Below are 21,891 nucleotides of genomic sequence, written 5' to 3' on the forward strand. Positions count from 1 at the left end.
CATGCACACACACACACACACAAAGAGAGAGAGAGAGAGTTTTGATTTTCCACCCGACAAAGAACACTGTAGTTTGAAAACTTGAAGATCAATTTTTGACTGAAACAGATTCAAACTCATTAATAAAAAAAACACAAAAAAGAGTAAAACTATTTTTTTAACACAACCCCTTTTTGTAATCAAATAAATAAATGATCATCAATTTATATTCTTCAGCTTTGGCTTCAACTTGAAGTTAATTTGCTAAAATAATGAAAACAAAACAAATAGTAATAATAATAAAAATACTTTGCATCTTGGTCTCTCTGTCTCCGCTTGGTGTCGCATAAAAGACCGGTATTTTTTCCAAAAGAAAACATTTCCACACATCCACCACTAAAATTGTTTTCTTTTATCTTGTATCTAATTTTACAAAGTGGTTAATGACATAAAGCCAATACGTGTCTAGTTAAAAACTTAAAATGCGGTTAGAAAACCATAAAACGTATTCATAGGCTGCAAATCGAAACTCAGATGTGTTAATTCCCAGCAACATTGAAACATTTTAGGAATCCTATGTACTAAAATTGAAGAAAGCCAAGTACGATACCAAATTTGTCGGGCAATCCTGGAGAGAACGGAAGAGTGATCAAAGTGTTATTGTTTAGCAAATTTTTTATATTTTTTATCTAAATATCACGTTAATCGTATTTTTTTTATCAGATCATCACGTGACGTAATTCGCTATTATTGGTAGTGAATTACGTTCGCTTATGATTTTGTGACACGTGACCACATTACATACCAAATTCGCTACAACTAGTAGCGAATTTCGTCCAATCAACTTTTTTCTCTGAAAATATGCCGCGTCTCATAAAATTATTGGCGAACATAATTCACTACCAATCATAACGAATTACGTTGCGTGGCAGTCCGGAGAAAAAGTACTATTCACGTGGTATTTGGGTAAAAAATTTGCCAAACAGTAGCACTTTGCCGAATTTTTTACCCAAATGCCACGTGAACAGTATTTTTTATCAGACTGTCACGCGACATAATTTGCTACAACTGATAGCGAATTACATTCGCAAATGATTTCATGGCACGTGGCCACATTGTGTACCAAATTCACTACCACTAGTAGCGAATTTCGTCTGGTCAATTTTTTCTGCGAAAATGTGCCACATGTCATAAAATTATTGACAAACATAATTCACTATCGGTCGTAGCGAATTACGTCGCTTGACAGTATGATAAAAAATATTGTTCGCGTGATATTTGAATAATTTTTTTTTAAAAATAGTGACACTTTGATCAATGTTTCTAGATCCCTACAAATTTTGATTAAGTAGTGAAAGAGACAGCAAATTAAATGATTTATTAAAATAATAGACCATTATTCATATTTTATGCTTCAAACATTATAATTAACGTCTGTATCATCAGAGACTATAAAGTAGCATCTTACTTACATCACTCTCTGATTTTAACAGAGATCAGAAACAACAACCGGTCAGGTCCTTTTTTAGCTTAAAAACGATATCGTTCCTGAAATTCTGACGCTTAAATTTCTTGAGCTTTTAGAGTTTTTTTTTTTCTTTTTTTTTTTCCGATTGTGGTCAGTAGCATCGTTTCAATAATTTGATCAATACATTAGGGTAAACAATAGTAGCTTTTCCTTTTCATCGGATTGACATGAAAACTAAGAAAATAAATTCGAAAAAATAGTAATTATCTGAACATAATAATATTATTATACAGATAAAAGGGAGGACAAAAAAAAGGACATATGTTAGGATTACTTTCTTTCTGACTTTTCACGCTTACCGTACAGTCTTCGCCTAAGGCTCTGTTTGTTCTGCTCAGTGGCTCAGTACCCTACATCCATGGGCAATTGTCGAACCTGAAAAAGAGCCTGGATTGTAAAATGGGGTAATTGCCAATGAGCATCACCACTAGTTTCTTTTGAAAATAATAAAAAATTTCCCCCTTGTGTTAGGCTGAAAACGGTTGGGGGTATTTACTATAGGCAGTGTCTATGAAATTTCGACATTTTAAATTTTTTGAGGTATTGTCTCTCACATTCATTGATATTTTGACACTTTTTTATATTCTAATATTTGTTGTAAAGATGTATCGTATCCGACATTCATCGATATTTTGACACTTCTTGACACTCCAATATTCGTTGTAAAGACTCAAAAAAGATTTAAAGGTTACGTTGCGTTACATTTTGAGTTCTCACTATTAGATTCGTTGGATTACGATTATTATTTTATTGAGTTTAATATAAACATTTAGGACATCGCATGTTTCTTTACAAAATTGATGAATATTATAAGTTTAGCTTTATTTTTTTGTTAAATTATTGAATATTAAATATAATATACACTACATAAATTAAAAATATTATATAATATCAAAACGTGTCGAAATTTAATCTTTTTTAGAATTAACATATCGGAGTGTCGTGTCGTGTCATATCCCGTGTCGGTGTCGTGCAACATAGGGTAGTGTTTGGTAAGAGTTATGTTTGAAGATAAATAGGCATATGAGATTGGTATTTCATTTATATCGTATTTGGTACAGGACATTAGAATATTTTACCATCAAAGTTATTTGTCTGGCGTTCGATACTTGCTTGTAAAATGGGACCAAATACACTATGCAAGAATACCACTTGTGATGTGGTATTTGAAGATAACCGGAAAAATGGAAAAAAGAGCAATAAATTATTGACAACAATACCCTTGATTCTAAGGGTTATTCACATTCAAAAATTATAAAAGGGTTATTTTGGTCATTTAAACTCATTTTCTCATCAATATTTTATCTTCGACCAAATATACACTCATAAAATTTTATCCAATTTTTCCAGTAATATTTCGGTCTTCCAAACAACTTTTTTTAAATTTTCCTGTCAAACTTGTTTTTCCACTATATTCCTAGTAATTATATTTCCTTGGTAAAAAAAATATTTTTCTTCTATCAAACGCCCCAATATTTCATTTGTAATTAATATGTGATGTGATTAATTTGATTTGTAATGATTTTTTTTTATTTTCACGTAAAAGATGTGTGCTTGACTTCGAAGTAAAATTAAGTAAAGAAATATTTATTATTAAAATATTTAATGAAATACAATTATGGTATACCGTAGATTAAGCTAAAAGTATATGCATTCATTAGTAGGTGTATTATTAGTATTAAAAAATATTCATATGAATTTAGTAATCTATATTACAATGAGAAAATATTGTGAACTGATAAAGTATATCAATGTAACATTCATCGTTGAGGCATTAATATGGTAAACAAGAGCTCAAATCAAAAATCACATGCATAAGGTTTCATACGAAGGCTAAGAATAAAGTGAAAGGTGCAATGACACAATTTTGTTGTGTATGTCCGTAACTCGGCATAAAAACAACACAAAATTGAGTGTGATGATGAAGATGTCCACCCAATGGAAGAATGAGCTATTTATAATTGAGAGAAAGATTTTCCCATTGTTTTGCCATGTAGTAGTTCCCGGATGTTTTTTCCAATGCAGGAGTATTCAAGTCGTTATTTTTTTTTTCTAAATAATTTTTTTTATTCCATTTAAATTCAGATTTTTAACTATATTTTTCTTCAAGTCCTAATATTTTTTTCCATTTGGAAGGGATGTAAGTACTACATGAGTACAGAAAAAGCTCTCCTAGTTCCACACTCTTATGCAAGGCAACTTAATTCCTTATGTGACAAAGACACATGTGTAAGGAAGAAAGAAGAAAATTAACTATTAAATGTCATAGAAATATATAAAACTATTAATATAGTCTCATTCATCAATTTAAATTTTTGGGTTGAATTAATTCTTTATATAATATCAAAATCTCCGTGTTACATGGTCAATAATATATTGATCCAGAACATATATTGACTGACTAAACAAGAAAAAATTGTGTAATCTAACTACAAGAATAACACATTTATCTATATGCTAGATTCAATTCATACACGTTATAGAAAATTTGTTGTACGGGAAGAAAGTTTCTGAAAAGCTCACATGACATGGATATGGCCATATGGGTGAGAGAGTTGAGAGTTGACACTGAACCTATCGACCACTGATGTGGAATAGGTACATAGGTACGCTGCATATCTGATATATATGTTAATCTGAAACTTAAATGGGAAAGTCGTAAACTGCAAATGGAGAAAGTCACTTCTGATACAAACTTGTTTGGGCTTTTAACCAGTTGTTGCCAACGCCATGCACTGCATGCATAAATGGCCTGCAACAAGTTATTCACTTCGTATGGATAATTTATTGAGTATATTTTCTTAATATTTTAATTGGTATACTTTATTTTATTATTTATTAAAACTAGCTCGATGGTATGAATTACTTTACCAATGAGTTAACACTCTTATTCATTCTTTTTTTTTGGTAATTATAAAACATTCAGAAAAATATTTATGCAGCTAATGCATATAAGTTATCTCCATTTACTTCTAAAATGATGTCGTTTTGTGATTAAAAGATTAAAAGATTATAATTATAAAGACTATAATAATCCTGAAATAAATTAAAATTACAAAAACACCATAATTTTTACTTCAAAATGACGTCGTATTGGACTTACCACAGATAACTTATATGCAATAATTGTAGAAAAAGCAAACTCTAAAACATTTATCACTCATGTATGGATCACCTACCGCTTCACTATTAGTCGCAACTCATTTCTAAATTACCTTCATAATTTTCATTATTAAAAAATAACATTACTCTTTAAATCATTCTAATTCAAAAAAGGAAATTAATTTTAAGTATAGAGATGAAAGTGATTCAAAGCAATAGCATAAAATTTTTCTGAACTTTTTCCTAATAAAAATTAAAGAAATAAATAAATGTTAACATAATTTTTAATATATAAATAGGAGGAGTATAACATGATAAAAACATACCCTTTATTTTTTCTCGTGTATGTTTTCCTACACTATTTGGTCATTTTATATATTTTACTTATTTTACAGAAGTCATCAACTTATTGTGACGTTTTCAAATACATGCGATGAAAAATGTTTTGTTCGCCTTAGCACATGCCGTGTACATTTGAATTACTACTGATTTTGCGGGCTGACTTCGTGGCTTCTTTGTTTCATTTGACCATTTTTACTTTATTTTATTTTATCCAAAGAAATTCAATTAAATGCTTTTTAATATAAAGTATATTCATCTTATTCACTTTTTTTAATTATGTCAAAAACCTTGTTTTTATTATTACGGTGAAGAGTAAGCCAGATGCCACTCATTCGCAGCACTTATGTGGAACTGAGAAATAATTATTTAACGACTAATGTGATTAATAAAATAAAACTATTGAATATAAATAAATTAACAATTGGGTGTAAGTTTTATAACTTTATATCGGAATAAGTTGATTCCAGTTTCGAATCACGGCTTATGTGATTAATAAATTAGAATTGTTAAATATAAATAAAAATTAATTGTTGAAATTGAATATAAGACCTTTTACACTGGTGTAAGTTAATTCTACTCTCGGATTCAATCTTAAAATTATTATCTCTCACAATCTTCCAATATATTTCAGAGTAGTGATTAAATTAATCATGAGCAAATTTATTAAATATGAACTAATCTTTTAATTTTCTATGATATCTATGCAAACATTTTAAAATTAACCAAGGATCAGGAAAGCTATTACAAATAACTATAAATTAGCAACGGTTTTACACTAATAAATAATTTTGTACAAAAAGTTGCCTACCGACCTAATTCATAATTTGATTAAAAGTTTGTACATGTGCATCATATTTATAAAAATTTATATTTATCTGGTGATATTTTATACTCCATGGATGTCTTATATAATATAATTTTTTTAAGAATTAAAATATTAACTAATTTCTTAAATTTAAAAGAAATTGTGACTATAATTTGTCGTATAACTTGTTGTGTCGATATGCATTTTCCGAAACACTCTATTTCCAATAACTGTTGTCCATAATCATGATAAAATATTCTCCGTTTAACAGCAAAAGTTATAAAGGAGAGACTTGGACCATCGCCCTAAATGTTTAGGCTTCATATAATATTTAAATTTATTGCCCTAAATTACAAGTTAATAGGAAAACAGAAAATGCACTATCGTACGTACCAAAGAAAAAAGAAAAAAGAAAATGCACTATCGTAAATGTATCACTCCTCTAAACTAAATTAAGAATGATTTGATTTGGCCCCACTATTGAGTAGGATGAAAATCCCTGAGAGATTGGATTTGTAGGACACATAAAAACAAAAGGAAAACATAATATATTATATGGCGAAGAATTCCACTTTCAGAACAATTTTATAAATCAAATTCTTGTCTTGAGCGTTACATAAATAAAGAAATAAAATAAGGGCTTGATTATAGAGGTATGGCCCTGCCATTTACACAAGAAGTCCAACATCCAATAAGAATGAAATAAAATAAAGGGGAAAAGTCAAATAAACTTTCATTTTGTTTGTTAAAGATTAGGTGTAAAGAAAAAGGGGTCGGTGATCAAATTTCCATTAAAAAAAAGGCACAATTAACAAATCAAGTTTCACAGCACAATGATATTGTATTCGCTTATAATCAGGCAAATTCGGGGGAGAGAGACTGCCATTGAATTGAGAAGGTCAAAAAGAGGTAACAACTCTCTTTCTCGTATTGAGAGAAGTAAATTATCATGGCTATTAATTAAGCCCTAAGGGTGATATCAATAAGTAGTGTTATTAAAATCGACCTAATCCGTCCCACTAGTTGACCCGTAAATTGGACCCTCAATTGGTCCGTTTTAAGTATTGAATTGGTTATGTATTTGACTTGTATAAAATTGGAGAATTAGTCATGAATTGGCTTCAACGGGCACCGATTTAAAAAAAAAAATCAATTTTGTGGAATTTTTGACAAAATACTTAAAAAATACTATCAATGGAATTTAAATCTAGACCATGTGAATTATAACTTACTACATTTACCCTGAACCAACTCTATTTATTAACTATAATTTTTTAAAATTTTATATTTATTATGGGAAAAGTGTTTGTCATTTTAAATGACAGAAAGTTATGTCATTTTAAGAGAGATACAGACACAGAAAATTTGAATTTTAAATTAAAAAAATCACTCACTTTCTCTCTCCCATGATTTTCATTTTTCTGTGTCTATCTCTCTCCTAAAATGACATAACTTATGTCATTTAAAATGACAAACACCAAACTCTTTTATTATATATTTAATTCTAATGGTTAAATCAATTACTCATTAATTAAATTAGTAATCCATTAATCCAGTACCCGCAACCATGACTGTTTGGAATTTGATAACACCGTAATAAATGGTTTTCCATTCTTGTGCCAATAGGTTAGATGATTAAAGTTTAACCCAAATATCAAATACAACAAATACTCAAGTGTCCACTCAAATACTTCTCTCAAAAGTGGTGCTTTGTGACACCAATTATGTCATTCCATTGTCTTTCTTGTGGTTAGCTGTGCACACTTTTGTACACTTTTAAATATCAAAAGAGATCATGTGATCTTAATTATTGAGTTATGTTGATTCCATGCGTTGCATATACAACTTCTACCACAAGATGGTTCCATTGGCATCCTAACAACTGAACTTGTGACAATATTGCTCATGGACCCACCTTTTTTCTTGCAATTTCACACCTTTCAACATCTACTGCCCAAAAAAATCAAGGAAAGAGAGCAAGGACAACTTGTTATCAAGTAGAGTAATAGACATAGTAGTCTATTCATATGTGTTTGGAATAATCGCTCAGATAATTTTACTTTTGGCAAAAGGAAAACAACTTGATTAACAAATATCCTTATGTAGTGTGGTCCGAAGATTATGAAAATTGTAGGAATCATGCTTGTAAAGATTATATATATTATTTATTTCAAAGATATTATCAATGTGCTCCAAGTTAAGAAACGAGAGGAGTACTCAGCAAGCCAACGTTAGCAGAGCTTTTCCATTTCTTGAGCAGTGCAAATTGTCTTGTTGCTTATTACTGTTCAAATTAAGATAATGTCTGAAATGGCATAAAATACGGAAACAGTGACTATTTTGTCGCGTTTGGCCAAAACAATTACTAGACTGCTACGTTAATAGTAAATTTTGTCAAAATGCCACGCGGCATAATTTGCTACACAGTGTAGCGAATTATGCATGCAAGTAATTCGCTACACAGTATAGCGAAATATGCCACGTCAGAACCAAAAATGCCACATGTCAAATTTTGAGAAATTCGCTACCTTATGTAGCGAATTTCTCAAAATTTGACATGTGGCATTTTTGGTTCTGTGCATTCTGATGTGGCATATTTCGCTACACTGTGTAGCGAATTACTTGCATGCATAATTCGCTACACTGTGTAGAGAATTATGCCGCGTGGCATTTTGACAAATTTACTGTTGGCGTGGCAGTCTGGTAATTTTTTTGTCCAAGCGTGGTACTTTGGTCACTGTCCCTAAAATATGCTTGCAATTATATGTAGTGCCTGTTTGGATTTTTTTTTTTTAAGCTATAAATTATTTATAAGTATAAGTTAGGCCAAACAGATTTTGAAAAAAACTCTTATAATGAAAAGCTAAAATAATGAAGAAAAAAGTTGAAAGCTCTTATCCTAAGAGGAGCTTTTTTTTAAGCTCTTATCTGCTTTTCTTGAATTATGTGCTTTTTTTTTAAATAAAGAGTTATAAAGATAGAGAGAAATAATTTTCTTGAAATATGTGCTTTTAGATAACTTTTAAGCTAAAACTTTTATGTAATTACCAAATAACTTTTAGCTTTTTTTTAAGCTCTTTTTTTAACTTTAGCTTATAAGTAACTTCTAGCTTAAAAAAGAGAGGATCCAAACAGGCTCGTAAGGTCAGCTTCGCCTTAGGGATTAGCATGATTGCCAAAGTGTAAACATTCAGAGTTGGAGATGTTTTGAAGTGCTCCCGGATCATTTTTTATTGGGTGGGACAAACCAATGAAATTAGGAGAGAGAAGAAAAAATAGAGGAGAAAGAAGAAAATGATTTTTTTTTTAATCCACATGTCATTCTCTTAATGGGAGGAGCACAAAGTCCTGGTGCACCCAAAAAAATTTCCCGAGTTGGTGTATGTCTCTATAAGGGGAAAAGAATTTGAATAATATAAATAATTAATTAAAGAATATTTTAATATAAAAAATTCTTAATTAAGTTTACCTTTTAAAGTGAGTTTTTTCTTCTTGTATTTATTTAGAAAGATTCCTATTTGGATATTGTACTGTTGAAATTTGGTGGTACATAGAAGTGTCCCATAAGGGTGCTCATAGTGACAATGGTAGATACCAAAACACTGAAGATGCTTCCCATGGTGTGCATAAAAGGGGTGTTTGTGTATGACAAAGATGGCTCTGCATAGGGGCAGAGTTACACCATAGGTAGAGAATGGAGAAATCCCTTCCTCCATGTGTGAGAGGGGTATTCAGAGAGGAGAGCTCTTTCCAGCATGGGGAGCGAATTGGTCAGTCTCATGAGCTGTCTCATCAAGCCATGTCTTGTCTTGAGACAAGGCATGCTACCCACTGTCAGTTACAGGGGCAGCAGTACAAGGAAAGAGAATGTCCCAGTGGTGAGCCTTTATGGCTTGCCATGGGTGCCCTTTAAAAAGTTCTAGATTGTAGGCTTAGTGATATGGGCCCCAATCTTGCTAGGCCTAAGTGGGTATCCAGAACAGAAGCCCCCCAGCTTGGTAGTTTGCGAGTCAGGGTACCAAGATGTATGACAGCTTAGGCCGGTTACCATAGTGTGCAGTGTTCTAAGCAGGATAAAGCCCGCAATCTAGAACCTTCTAGAGGGCACCTATGGCAAGTCATAGAGGCTCACCACTGGGACTTTTCCTGCACTGCTGCCCCTATACACTGACAGTGGACAACATGTCATGTCTCAGGACAAGACATGGCTTGATGAGTCAGCTCATGAGACTGATCAGTTCGCTCCCCCATGCTGGAGAGAGCTATCCTCTCTAAATACTCCCCTCACACATGGAGGAAGGGCTTCTTCACTCTCTACCTATGCTATTACTCTACCCCTATACAGAGCCATCTTTACCATACACAAACACCCTTTTTATGCACACCATAGGAAGCCTCTACAATGTTTTGATCTCTACCATTATCACTATGAGCACCCTTATATTAACATACTTCATCTTTATGGGACATATCTATGTACCACCAACAGTACATATATAAAGTAAAATAGAGAAATGATTGTTACACATGGTGAGAAAAATTATCATACACACATTAATTGGCTAAGTGAATCCGACACTATATTTAAACCAAAAACCCTTAAGTATTAGATGTTTCATACTTTCATTCATATATTCTATACTTTCATCTCCATGCAAAATTTTATCACTCACATCTGAATTCTAAAATAATGACATGCATGGAGGAAATGACCCCTAACTAAACAACAGCGTTTCTCAATCACAGTGAGAAATTTAATATGTACAAATTTGACTTTACTTTTCTATCCAAATTAAAGAAGAAAAAGAAGGGACTGATCTGTTTTTTTTTTTCTCTGCAGAGGAATGCGAATTTGACTATACTCACTTGATTGATCATTTTTGTTTAATATGAATGTTTCTTTATCATTTTCAACTGAGACAAGACACGAACCTCGTTTCTGGTGTAATTTTTTCCCCCTGTCCTGCTCATGTTCTTGTAAATTAGCAATTTGCCAATGAGTTCACATCCAACAGTTTCCCATGAGTTGACAAGTAGAGCTATTTGAAAACCCCAATTTCCCAACCTGGCCATTTTCACTTGAGTATTGTCCAAATTCTCAACTACCAAGCATGACTTTCTAAACCCCTCCTTTTGGTAACTTAGTGACTAATTTATACATTCCCTCAGATCAGAGGCAACTTTTGGCTTTAATAATTCGTTATTAACCTTTTCTTTGATTAAAGCGCCACCTAATAATGGCAAATAATTTCAAAATCCTACCAGTTGTGAGTGCCAAATCTTATCATCTAGACTGGGATTTTGTAGGCAAATTTCTACCAACAGACATACATGGACAACCTAGTGATTAGGTGAAGTTATTTATGTTAATTATTTGTTCTTAATTATATATAAATAGATACATATACATAAACAGGAGCAATTTTTTATTGTAACAGTGAGAGAAGTAAAATATACTCATCAAAGTTTATTTCTTTGACTTGTAAAATAGGGGAGGATTACGTTTACAACTTTTTTTATTTACAACTCTTACAATCTCAATTATGTTCTCCCGGGAGTACACTACTGGAGAGTGTACTCCCGGGAGAGAACATAGTTGAGGTTGTAAGAGTTGTAAACAAAAAAGTTGTAAACGTAACCAGTTTCTGTAAAATATACTAAAATTTTGACTTCATATCTTCCTTTGTGTCATGAGCAACACAACTTAATAGTTTTTAAGTCTCTGCCAGGCTTTTCATAGCGAGTTTATCTATATTTCAATAACATCGTACCAAAGAATGATAATTCAGTTGGCGCATGAAAACTGAGCAGTTGAGGGTGAGAGTATGTGTTTGATCCTCTCCAGTATCACATTTAGGAGGGGTTTAAAACCTTAATCCTCTACCCGTCCCGAATCAGACTAGTCGATGAACCGACGTAATATTTTCAAAAAATAAATAAATAATAACATCATTAAAAAAAGAGGTATAAATTTCTCATGTTAGATGAAAAATCCTGAGTTTCTACATATAGAAAAAAATTGTGGGGCCCACCATATTAAAAAAAAAAAAAAAGAGTAAAGGGATGTTTTGTTGTGTGTGCAAGATAGAATGAGTTTCTCCTATAACTAACTGTAGAAACTCATTTCCCTAAAAAAAAAATTAACAAATGAGAATAGAATTGTAAGAAATGATGAGTTACTGCAATTGGATAACTTAAATATTGATAAATAAAAAAGAGAGGGAGTAACTAATCAATAAATGCGCTAATTTTATAACCAAGAATAATGTGATCCAAGATAAATAAGATTGAAAATAAAACAATGCAAATTCATTTCAATATCACCAAAAAGAAGCAATTAATTAATCAAGCAGGTAAAGGAATGTTCCAGCTAGTTGTGAGCTGCCTCAAGATATAAACCCACCAATGGCTCACTGAAAAAGGGGTAATTTAAAGTAGGATACAAAGTTCTTGATCACAAAGATATTGAAGCTTCCATGCTCTGTTATACCTTATAGATGCCAAACACAATAAAGCAGATATATAATGATTAAAGAAATGGCATACAAAAAAAAAGGATACGCATTATTACCAATTCATTCCCTCCATTTGTCAGGATTTGCAAATGCTTTGTGTTAAAGTGCGAATCAGTTTCAGCTCAGCTCTTCCCTTTAGTGGGTGTAACAACATATTTTTCCTGCGTGGTTATATGATAGGTTCATATAGTAATGCAAATCGTACACAATATTGTTTTTGTAGTCTGTAGTACTCTATCATTTGCTTCCAAGGGGGAAAATAAAAAGTATTCCCACTCCCTTGTCATTAGGCTTTTAATTTGTTTTTCAAATAGTACAAAGGTGCTTTAGTGGATTCCTACAGAGAAGAATCAAAGAAAGGTCTCCCTTTTCTGTTAGAAGTATCCTTAACGGGCAGAAAACCTAATAACGTTTCAGGAAACTAATTTTGTTTTTAAGAAAAAAATACTAGATAAGAAATTTCATGAGCCCTAAAGTGGTGTGTCCACAATATGTGCTTTTCATTAGGTGGGTTTGGGACATAAAAAAATGTTGAAGCCACATGGCTCAGCAGGTATCTTATTTAATCCCTGTAAGTACAGAATTCCGCGTTTCATTTTAATAGAGAAGGAGGGGTTTTAACTTTTAAAGTGGCCAGAATTAAATTCATTAGGAAAAGTAAAAATGTCATTACTAGATAAAGTTTTTTTTTTTTTTTTTTTGGTTACATACTAGAGAAAGTTTTTAATGTTTAAGATTTGGGCTCTGATTAACGTTCTGAAACTCTAATTAAATGACTGATTGAAATTGAAAAGTTAGTTCCAAATTCTATACGGGAGAAGATTTTAGGAAAATTCATCTTCTCTCATTCTTAAGTTTCCTATGATCAATAACTGACCGCTATCAGAAATTGAACCCAAAATTTTGAGTTGATGTTCAATTCTATCAATTAGCACACTCTAATTCTAATAAAGTCGTTAAAAGAGGGGATATCATTAGATATGATGATCTACAAATAATTAGAATTTGGAATTCCTTGGATGCCTTGTAACACAGTATAAATTGGGATTGGACCAAAAGAAAAGGATCTTTATATAGTTGGGTTTTTCATAGGATGAATGAGGGTTTCTAGAAGGAAATTACGAGATAAAGTAAAAAAGGTTGGGTAAAAATAATCAAATTTTATTTTACTAGGAGAAAAAGGTTTTATATTTTTTTTTATTTCTCTCCTTGGTAATTTTATAGGTTTCATATGGACTAATTCGGAGTTCGGGACGAATCCAAGATTAAAGCTATAAAATTCTTCCAAAAATAGTATTGGAAAGGATCGAACACACATGCTCTCACTCCCATCGAGAGAAAAATATTTTATATAATAACACATCCAAAAATAGGGAGAATCCAGGATTAAGGCTATAAAATTCTTCTAAAAATAGTATTGGGAAGGATCGAACACATGCTCTCATTCCATCGAGAGAAAAATGTTTTAAATAATAAACATTTTCCATTGCTCGGTAAGGTTGGGGGTGGTGGAGGGTTTCTAAAAGGAACTTATTTGTCAAGGGTCAATTTTACCAGAAAAAAAAAAGAGTTAATTATATGTAATGTTTGCGATCGCTTGATGAGGTGAGGGCAGAGGGACAAAATAATTTGAGCATGACAAAAGGTAGGGAAAACTCATGGAAGGGTCCTTTTGGGAGTAATCCAAAATGGCTAGTGGAGGTTTGAATGGATCCATATCACGGGGTTTATATGTAAGTTGACCTTTATTGAATTCAATGACAAAAAGAGTGGGTGCTAGTGTTGTGCATTTTAATCATGAAAAATTATTTGTTTCATAGTGGCAGTTGGTTTTGGTTTCCATGTGTTAATGTTAGTGACTCTATGCATGTGTGAACCCTTTATCATCACTTTTCATCTTCCATCCCATGCTTCAGGGCCCATTCCCTTGCGTCCGTTTCACTATTTCGTTTTTATTTCTTCATAATTTCCCTTTCTCTTTTGCTTCTTAAATGTGAATTTAAAAGTATTCAATTTTTTAATGGAAAAAGTATTTCTCCGGTCACCGGAGATAAAATTATTTTCAATGAGTTCAAAACGACGTCATTTTGGGTTAAAAAATTATAATGAGAAAGATTATTATAATCCTGAAATAAATTATAATTACAAAAATACCTTGATTTTCGCTCCAAAATAACGTCGTTTTGGGCTCACCGGAGATAACTTATCTCCATTGACTTGGAGAAATCCTTTACCCTTTTTTAATTATTTAATTTTTACTTCTCAAAACTTTGAAAACGTATTTATTTTTTGTTGAACTTCTTGTAAATTTTAAAAATATTAATAATATAGTTCAAACTAGAAATATATAAGAATCATATGGTTATGTGGTGTGTGTTTTGTCAAAATTCACCAGCAGATGAATATATTCTTTTTAAAGCAATAATAAATTAAGAAATTAGATTATTTTTAAGAAAGTGTACTCTATCTAATTTAATATATAGAGATATATTAAAATCTTATTAATAGAATTTTAAAAAATGATTATATAGTTTAAGCAAGTATATTAAGCACAGGTTGAATTAATCATTTGAATATTGTTAAGTGCAAATTCATTAATCTTTATTTAATTATTTACATGAAATAATATATATTTGATGTGAATTAAGGAGAGTGCTAAGCAAGATGAAACACTTGACCGCTCATGTGGTCAAGTTCATTGCTTATCTTAGTTTTTTATTTATTTATTTAAATAAAACAATCATACATTTAAAAAAGAAGTTCCATGCATCAAATGAATAAAAGTATGAAGCGCAAAATTGCTTAAGCGTTGACTATAATTTCTCATGAATTAATTATATTTTATTTCACGTTACCTGAGAGTAGCAAAGAAACACATGTGTGTGCTTCTTATGCACGTACATTATTGCTTTTATTTTTAGCCCCTTTAGCTTGGTCATCTTCTCTTAACAAAAGATATACTCTGGGTACAAATCTTTTGTTGATCTTTGCCTAAATCAATTCCCCCCTATAATCACCAAATTAAAAGTTTCCATGGCATAAACTGCATGGATCAAGTAGACCAAAGAGAATCTCTTCCTGATATGGGATTATCGGACTAGTTTATTTGTTGCCCAAAATGAGAAGGGGTTATGAAAAGGAAAAATGTGGCAATTGGTTTTACACGTAATACATATATAGCATGAGGGGGAATTTATAGGTGAATAAGATTCCACAAAAAGGAGTGAGAAAAAATTATAATAATTTTTAACATTTGTACCCCACTAGGTGTGAGTAGAGGTGGCAAAGTGGGCGGCCTGCCATCAACTCGTCATAAAATGAGTCAGCCCGCCCTGCCCCGCTTTTGAAAGTGGGTTGAAAAACTCAGCCCGCCCCGTCCCGTTTGGCGGGTTGGCCTGGCTCAAGCCTATTTTATTTTGATCTGCCTTGGCCTGTCTATACCCGCCAAAAAATAAGTCCGCCCGGTTCCGCTTTTGAGATGAGTTGAAAAATTCAGTCCGCCGGCGAGCCCGTTTTGCTGGCTCTAAGTGTGAGGCAAGTATGAGTGAAATTCAGTATGATGAGATAACATTTATCTCACTTTAAAAATTCAGGTGAAGGGTTTTTATTAAATAGTTGAATCAAGCATTTAACTTTTTAACTCAAAAGTTATACTCGATAGCAATAATTATTCAAATACTATTTCTTAGACTAAACATGCATGTGTGTTGTTAACTTAAAAGTTATAATTTAACAGCGACAGTATAATTTCATTTTTAAAAGTATTCTAAAACTATCACATTTTTACGGGGATGCATCTCTTTCAAGTAGCACAGACTGGGATGTCAAGCTCAAATTTTAAGAGAGACGCACCAAATAAAGTCAACAAAAATGTCCCTCAATAAGGCTATCTCACCCGGAAAGAGGAAGCTATTTCTTTGATATCTTGTATGCTTTTCAAAGAGTTATCTGTATCATTCATAGCCCCATCTTTTTCATAAGTCACATCACCATCATACTTCAATTACTTTATATTATAATGAAGAGTAGCAGTAGCATGGAATTGATGATCACATTAATATTTTCATTTCCTTTCTTGTAAGCAAGAAGACATATGGTCATACAAAGGTAGGAAGATGTAACATTACAAGCTAGCTATCAAGATCAATTCAATAAGAAAAACAAGGCTGGCCCTTCTAGATGGTAGACATGTGCTACTTACAACCCATGATTTGGTAAAGATTCAAATCACAGAGCATGTATAAAGAAGAAATTGAGGGTTGATGACTATATGTGGGATATATTTGATTATGGCCTATGGAACAAGGCGTTGTTATGAAATTGATGTCTTTAAGAACAGAAAAATATAATTGATGGCAGAAATGGACAAGTCTAGTACTTATGTGTTTATTAGCACCAGAAAATATAGATAAGGATGCTGCCTCGCAGAAACCATATAATGGAAGGGCTTGTCTGCACATTTGGTTTTTCTAAGTCACTTTCTGATAGCAACTGATCAAGTGAACCAGATTAAAGCATATAGATTAACCATGGAGGAAAGTTAAGGGAAATATATAGATGGTGACTAACTTTTCTTTTTTTACCTTAATTATTGTATAAAACATATTTGGGAGTTGGCTAGTTGGCTAGTTGGAGAAGAAAAGAAGTTAGGTATTTTTCAGCTATGGGTAGGCTATAGTTACTGCAGCACATGTTAGTGAAATTTCCGAATTTTGATGTTTTGAAAAGAATACACTAAGGAGGCAAACAAGTCAAAGAGAAATAGGAATGGACGCTACATAGAACAAGTTAGTTATAAAGTGGGATGGGATTGACAATTAATTGGCGGGGCCAAGACTTGAAAAGCTGAAAAGTTTGGGGTCATGGCGTGGACAATGTTTTTTCAATCGGTTCCCTGAAGGAAAAGAAAAAGGTTGAAAAGAAGTGCATGTGCTAAACTGAATTATTGAACTATAGAAGCTATACAGGGATGTGGTGAAATTGCTTCTAATGTCAAAATCTTAAGTTGGGAGGGAGGGAAAAAGTGTCCACCCTAATTTTGGACCACTCGGTGCCTAACTGCTAGCCTTAGAAATCAACTTGTAACTTAACCAGAGCCATTTTGAACTTCGAAAAAAGAGAGGGGTAGATGGATAAGATATTATGTTTGATGTTTTCTTCATTCTTATTTTATTTAATTCTCTCCAATATTATTAGATTATAATCTCAACTTATCTTTATCCATTTTATTTTCTCATTATAATTTAATGATATTAAAGAGAATTATATAGAATAAGTATAAAAAAGATAAGTATAATATTTTATCCCACAAACAAATATGTAAGTTATTAATGTGAGTTGTTATACAACAATAAAAAAATATAAGAAAAAAAGCCCATATATCTTAGAAGACAGTCAAAATGATCACCAACTTAAAGCAATTTTTTATTTCTTGTTTTGAATGATTTTGCTAAGGCATGGCTGATGGTAGCCCACTGATAGAATTAACAAAAGGCTCTGGGATTGGACAAAGAGGGGTGGTTCCATTTAAGCCCATTTCCTTGACAACCCAAAGCTTGAATCAAGATTGGGGGGGAAATGAAGCGATTATATTTATTAAATGATTATAAGGCTCAAAATTATTGTTTTATGAATACAATTTTCAAGTCTCAAATACTCTCTTCTCAGGATTAAAAATGGGTGAGCATAAAAAGAAAAATTTGTTTTCCGTTCTTTAGAATTTAGCTTCTCAATGCGTCTCTTTAGGCTATAATGATATATTCTGAATCTTTTGCCCAAGCAAAGGAGAGAAAAAGGACCATAAAAAGAAAAGAAGGGCAATAAGTGTCTTGAGAAGAATGTGGGGTTCTCTATACTGTCTATACAATTATGCATTCAAAGTTTAGCCTAAGCCAAGAGACAACCAACAGGTACACGCATATAGGAACACGGAGATATGTCTAAGAAGTAAGAAGCCATTTCGGAAGAGAGAAGATTATCAACTCTTGTCTGTGATGTGTTGTGTTGTTTGGTTTTCTTGTTCTGCCATGCATGGGTGGACACAGAGAATGTTTCATAATGGTGATTCTCTGAGAAAAGCCAATGAGGTTGTACCAATTGACAGAGTATTTGGAAAGGTGCCTTCTTTATCACTCTTCCTTCCAATGTAAATATGGTTCTCCAACATTACACCAGCTTTTTTCACTTGGGTGAGAATTATTCCCCTGACTACACTGGAGTACACCCTGCTTCTTTTTGCCTATAAACCTTTGTTATATGGTGGAATATTATTTCTTTTTAAGATCATGAAACCAGCGCATAAACCATGAAAACACACCATCCTAACACTCAGAATATAGTCCGGAGAATTTGTACTCTCTTACCTTTTTGTCGGAGGGAAACAACACTCCTCTTTAGAATATTTCAAAAAAAAAAAAGTTATATATATATATATATATATATATATATATGGAAATACTACTCTCATTTTACATGAAGTAGTTATCTCATTTTCTCTCATTTCGAAAATCGTGCCCCTTCTTTTTTCTTTTTCTTTTTTTCTTTTAAATAGCGGGCCCTACTTAGATTCTCTCTGTAGCATGAGAGAACTACTCTCATGTTACATGAGAGTAATATTACCCATATATATATCGGAAAACATTTTCTCCTTTTAAAAGAGAAAATTTTCTCATGTTAGTGACTCATAGCATAAGTGGGTCCCACCTTGAAACTTTTTCTCTCTCCACTATTTTGTGGGCTCCACTTATATTGTGAGTCACTAACATGAGAAAAATTTTCTCCTTTAAAAGGAGAAAATGTTTTCCCTATATATATATATATATATAAAGGTAAAGTGTGTGTCATTTTAAATGATGTAAAATTGTGTCATTTTAAGAGAGAGGAAGAGATAGATAAAGGTGTGAGTCCCATCTCTTTGTGAGAGTGAAATGATATAAGTTGTGTCATTTAAAAGGATAAACAATTTTCCATATTTATATATATATATATGAGGTAGGATCCTTTGACACCTCATCTGAGAGTCATTAGATCAAAAAAGATCAATGTTGATATTTTTTGATCTAATGGCTCTAAGATGAGGTGTCAAATTTTAAATTTGACATTGATGTCAAAGTATCCTACCTCATATATATATATATATATATATATATTAATTTGTTACAAATAATTTTCTTAAAACTTATCTAGAGTTATATTAATTAATTTTTTATTTTTTTCAAAAATAAAATTTAATTGAATTAAAAAAATAAATTCTAAAAATTTAAGCGTTCCAAAAGATGTGGGATCCATGTATTAGCTAAATGCTATTATTGAATAAAGACTGTTAAGTTTCGATCGGCCCAATTCCCAAATAAAAGGTTTGCGCCAGTCCATTCAATTAAGTTACTATAAATAGTCCCTTGAGTCTGATACAAAGATATCAGGGGGGAAAAAGTCTCATACAAAGAGTGTACATGCTTTCAATTAAGACCAAACCTCTATAACAGCCCAAGGGGAAGTCCTGCATTGTTTACAACCAAGCCGAACTTCATTTTAGATGCTCCTTCCTTTATGCTATATTTGACATGTCTGTTTTTTTTTTTTTTTTGGTATCCTCTATTTGACATGTCTTTATTAGTGCTGTTACATGTTACACAAGCATTAAACTAGAGTTTATTTGTTATGGATTTTATTCCTTTGTCCCAATTTCATGTCCCCAAGTCTGTCTTCCAAATTAAAAATTAACAAGCAAATAAAATTAAAAATAATGCCAACTCAAAGTAGGGGTGTTCATCAACCAATCCAAAATGATTCAAACTGCGGTGACCGAACCAAAAAACCGATAATCAAATTAACCGAAAATTGAAAAAAAAGCGCATATTTTAACTTGATTGGATCGATTTTCAGTTTGGTTGGTGAAACCCGATCCAATATATTATGTATTTATTATTTTTGAAATTTCGCTAATACCATTTTCCTTAATTTGGTATTTATTATTTCAATTGTTCATGTATTTATTTTAAATTTATTGTTGCTTTAACCTTCTCTTAATCTTTTATTTTCATTAAAGTTGTTGTCTTGCTAGTTGTTTTGAAGAACACATAGTGAGCATTGAGAAAGATAAAAGAGTGAAGTATGGAAGAGAACGACGGTGACTTGGAATCTTGTTATTTTGTAGACTTAAAGTATTGGATGTTATTGATAGCAAACTACATTGTTTTAGTTTTTTATTGTCTATTATTCTATTTCAAATCTTCATGAGTTTGAAGACTTGAATTTTTTAGTAGTTTTGTAACTTTGTATGGCTGAAATTTTAGGCTTTTTGAAAAATCAAAAATTGATCCAATCTAAACGGGATAAATTTAGATTGGATTTGGAAAAAAATACAAACTGAAGGGATTAGATCAGATGATTCTTGCTTCAAAATTGATTCAATCTAGACAGCGAACACCCTAACTCAAAGAGAGGCGTGTAGTTTTGCTTAGTTGTCAAAGTTTGATTTGGGGGACATGCTCGGAGACATCAAATGGGCACATAAGATTTGAAATCCATATTTATGGGGGGAATAGTTTCTCCTGTTGTAGGAAAACTATTCCCCCATCCGCAGAGACATTGAAAAATCCCCCTCCCTTTTTTTTATTTTTTTATTTTTCTTTAAGTGGCCCCCACCATATTCCCATGTCTGCAGAAAATTCATTTCTCCACCTGCAGCAGGAGAAGTTGATTTTTGTCTCTATTAGTGTGTGTGTTTCTTTTTCTGTTGTAGGAGAAATCTTTTATCATGTTACAAATAATTCATTTTGCGTGCCAATATTTTTTTCCCTTCACAGGTGGGACCCACCACTTATTCTCTCTGTTAGAAGCTTATATATATAGGAGGGATCCACTTACCGCCACTAAAGTATACCATCTTTACAACCAACTAAATCACCATTGGATCAATATTAAATCCAATGGCTCACAATTAATCTGTATAATCCTAATTTTTTTACCCTTTCATTCTTTCTCTCAATCCTCTTTCTAGGTCTTATAATTGCACATGACAGAATGATAAATTTGTACCTCGCTTTCTATCGAAATTGCAGGTTTGTTCCCATTTGTTAACATATTTCATTTTGCCATGAATCCAATCATCTTGCATACATGCGAACCACATGTTCAGTTACTGGTGGGAGGGTATTATGAACTCGTTTATATATGTTTATTATAAAGGGTTCGATTTTTCTGCAGCCGTTTTACGTGCAGCAGTGACAAATTTTTCATATATATAGGTTAAAGCATTTAATGTGGGGAATCATAACCATACAAAATGTGAAAGCATTAAATGTGGAAAATCATAACCATACATCTGTCATTGCTACATGTACAACAATTTTAGATATTATTTTACCTATTATAAATTTGCTTTTTATTATGCTTTATTATTGCTATGAATCCCAGGTCATGCTTTATTATGAATTCGTTTTTTTACACTGAATAAAAGAAATATTATACAATATTAAAAGATGATACATCTATTTTGTATTAATTCTAGAGAATATATGCATCACAGTTGTTGCACGGGTATTGTGAGTCCACACCTATGCATTCACTATCTATTCTTGCAATTATTGCAACATTCATAAAAAAAGGATACCAAATAA

Source organism: Gastrolobium bilobum, unplaced genomic scaffold (genome assembly GCF_033153095.1).
Source record: "Gastrolobium bilobum isolate Gb01-03AN ecotype WA unplaced genomic scaffold, APGP_CSIRO_Gbil_v1 utg3161, whole genome shotgun sequence".
In the NCBI taxonomy this organism is placed as follows: domain Eukaryota; kingdom Viridiplantae; phylum Streptophyta; class Magnoliopsida; order Fabales; family Fabaceae; genus Gastrolobium; species Gastrolobium bilobum.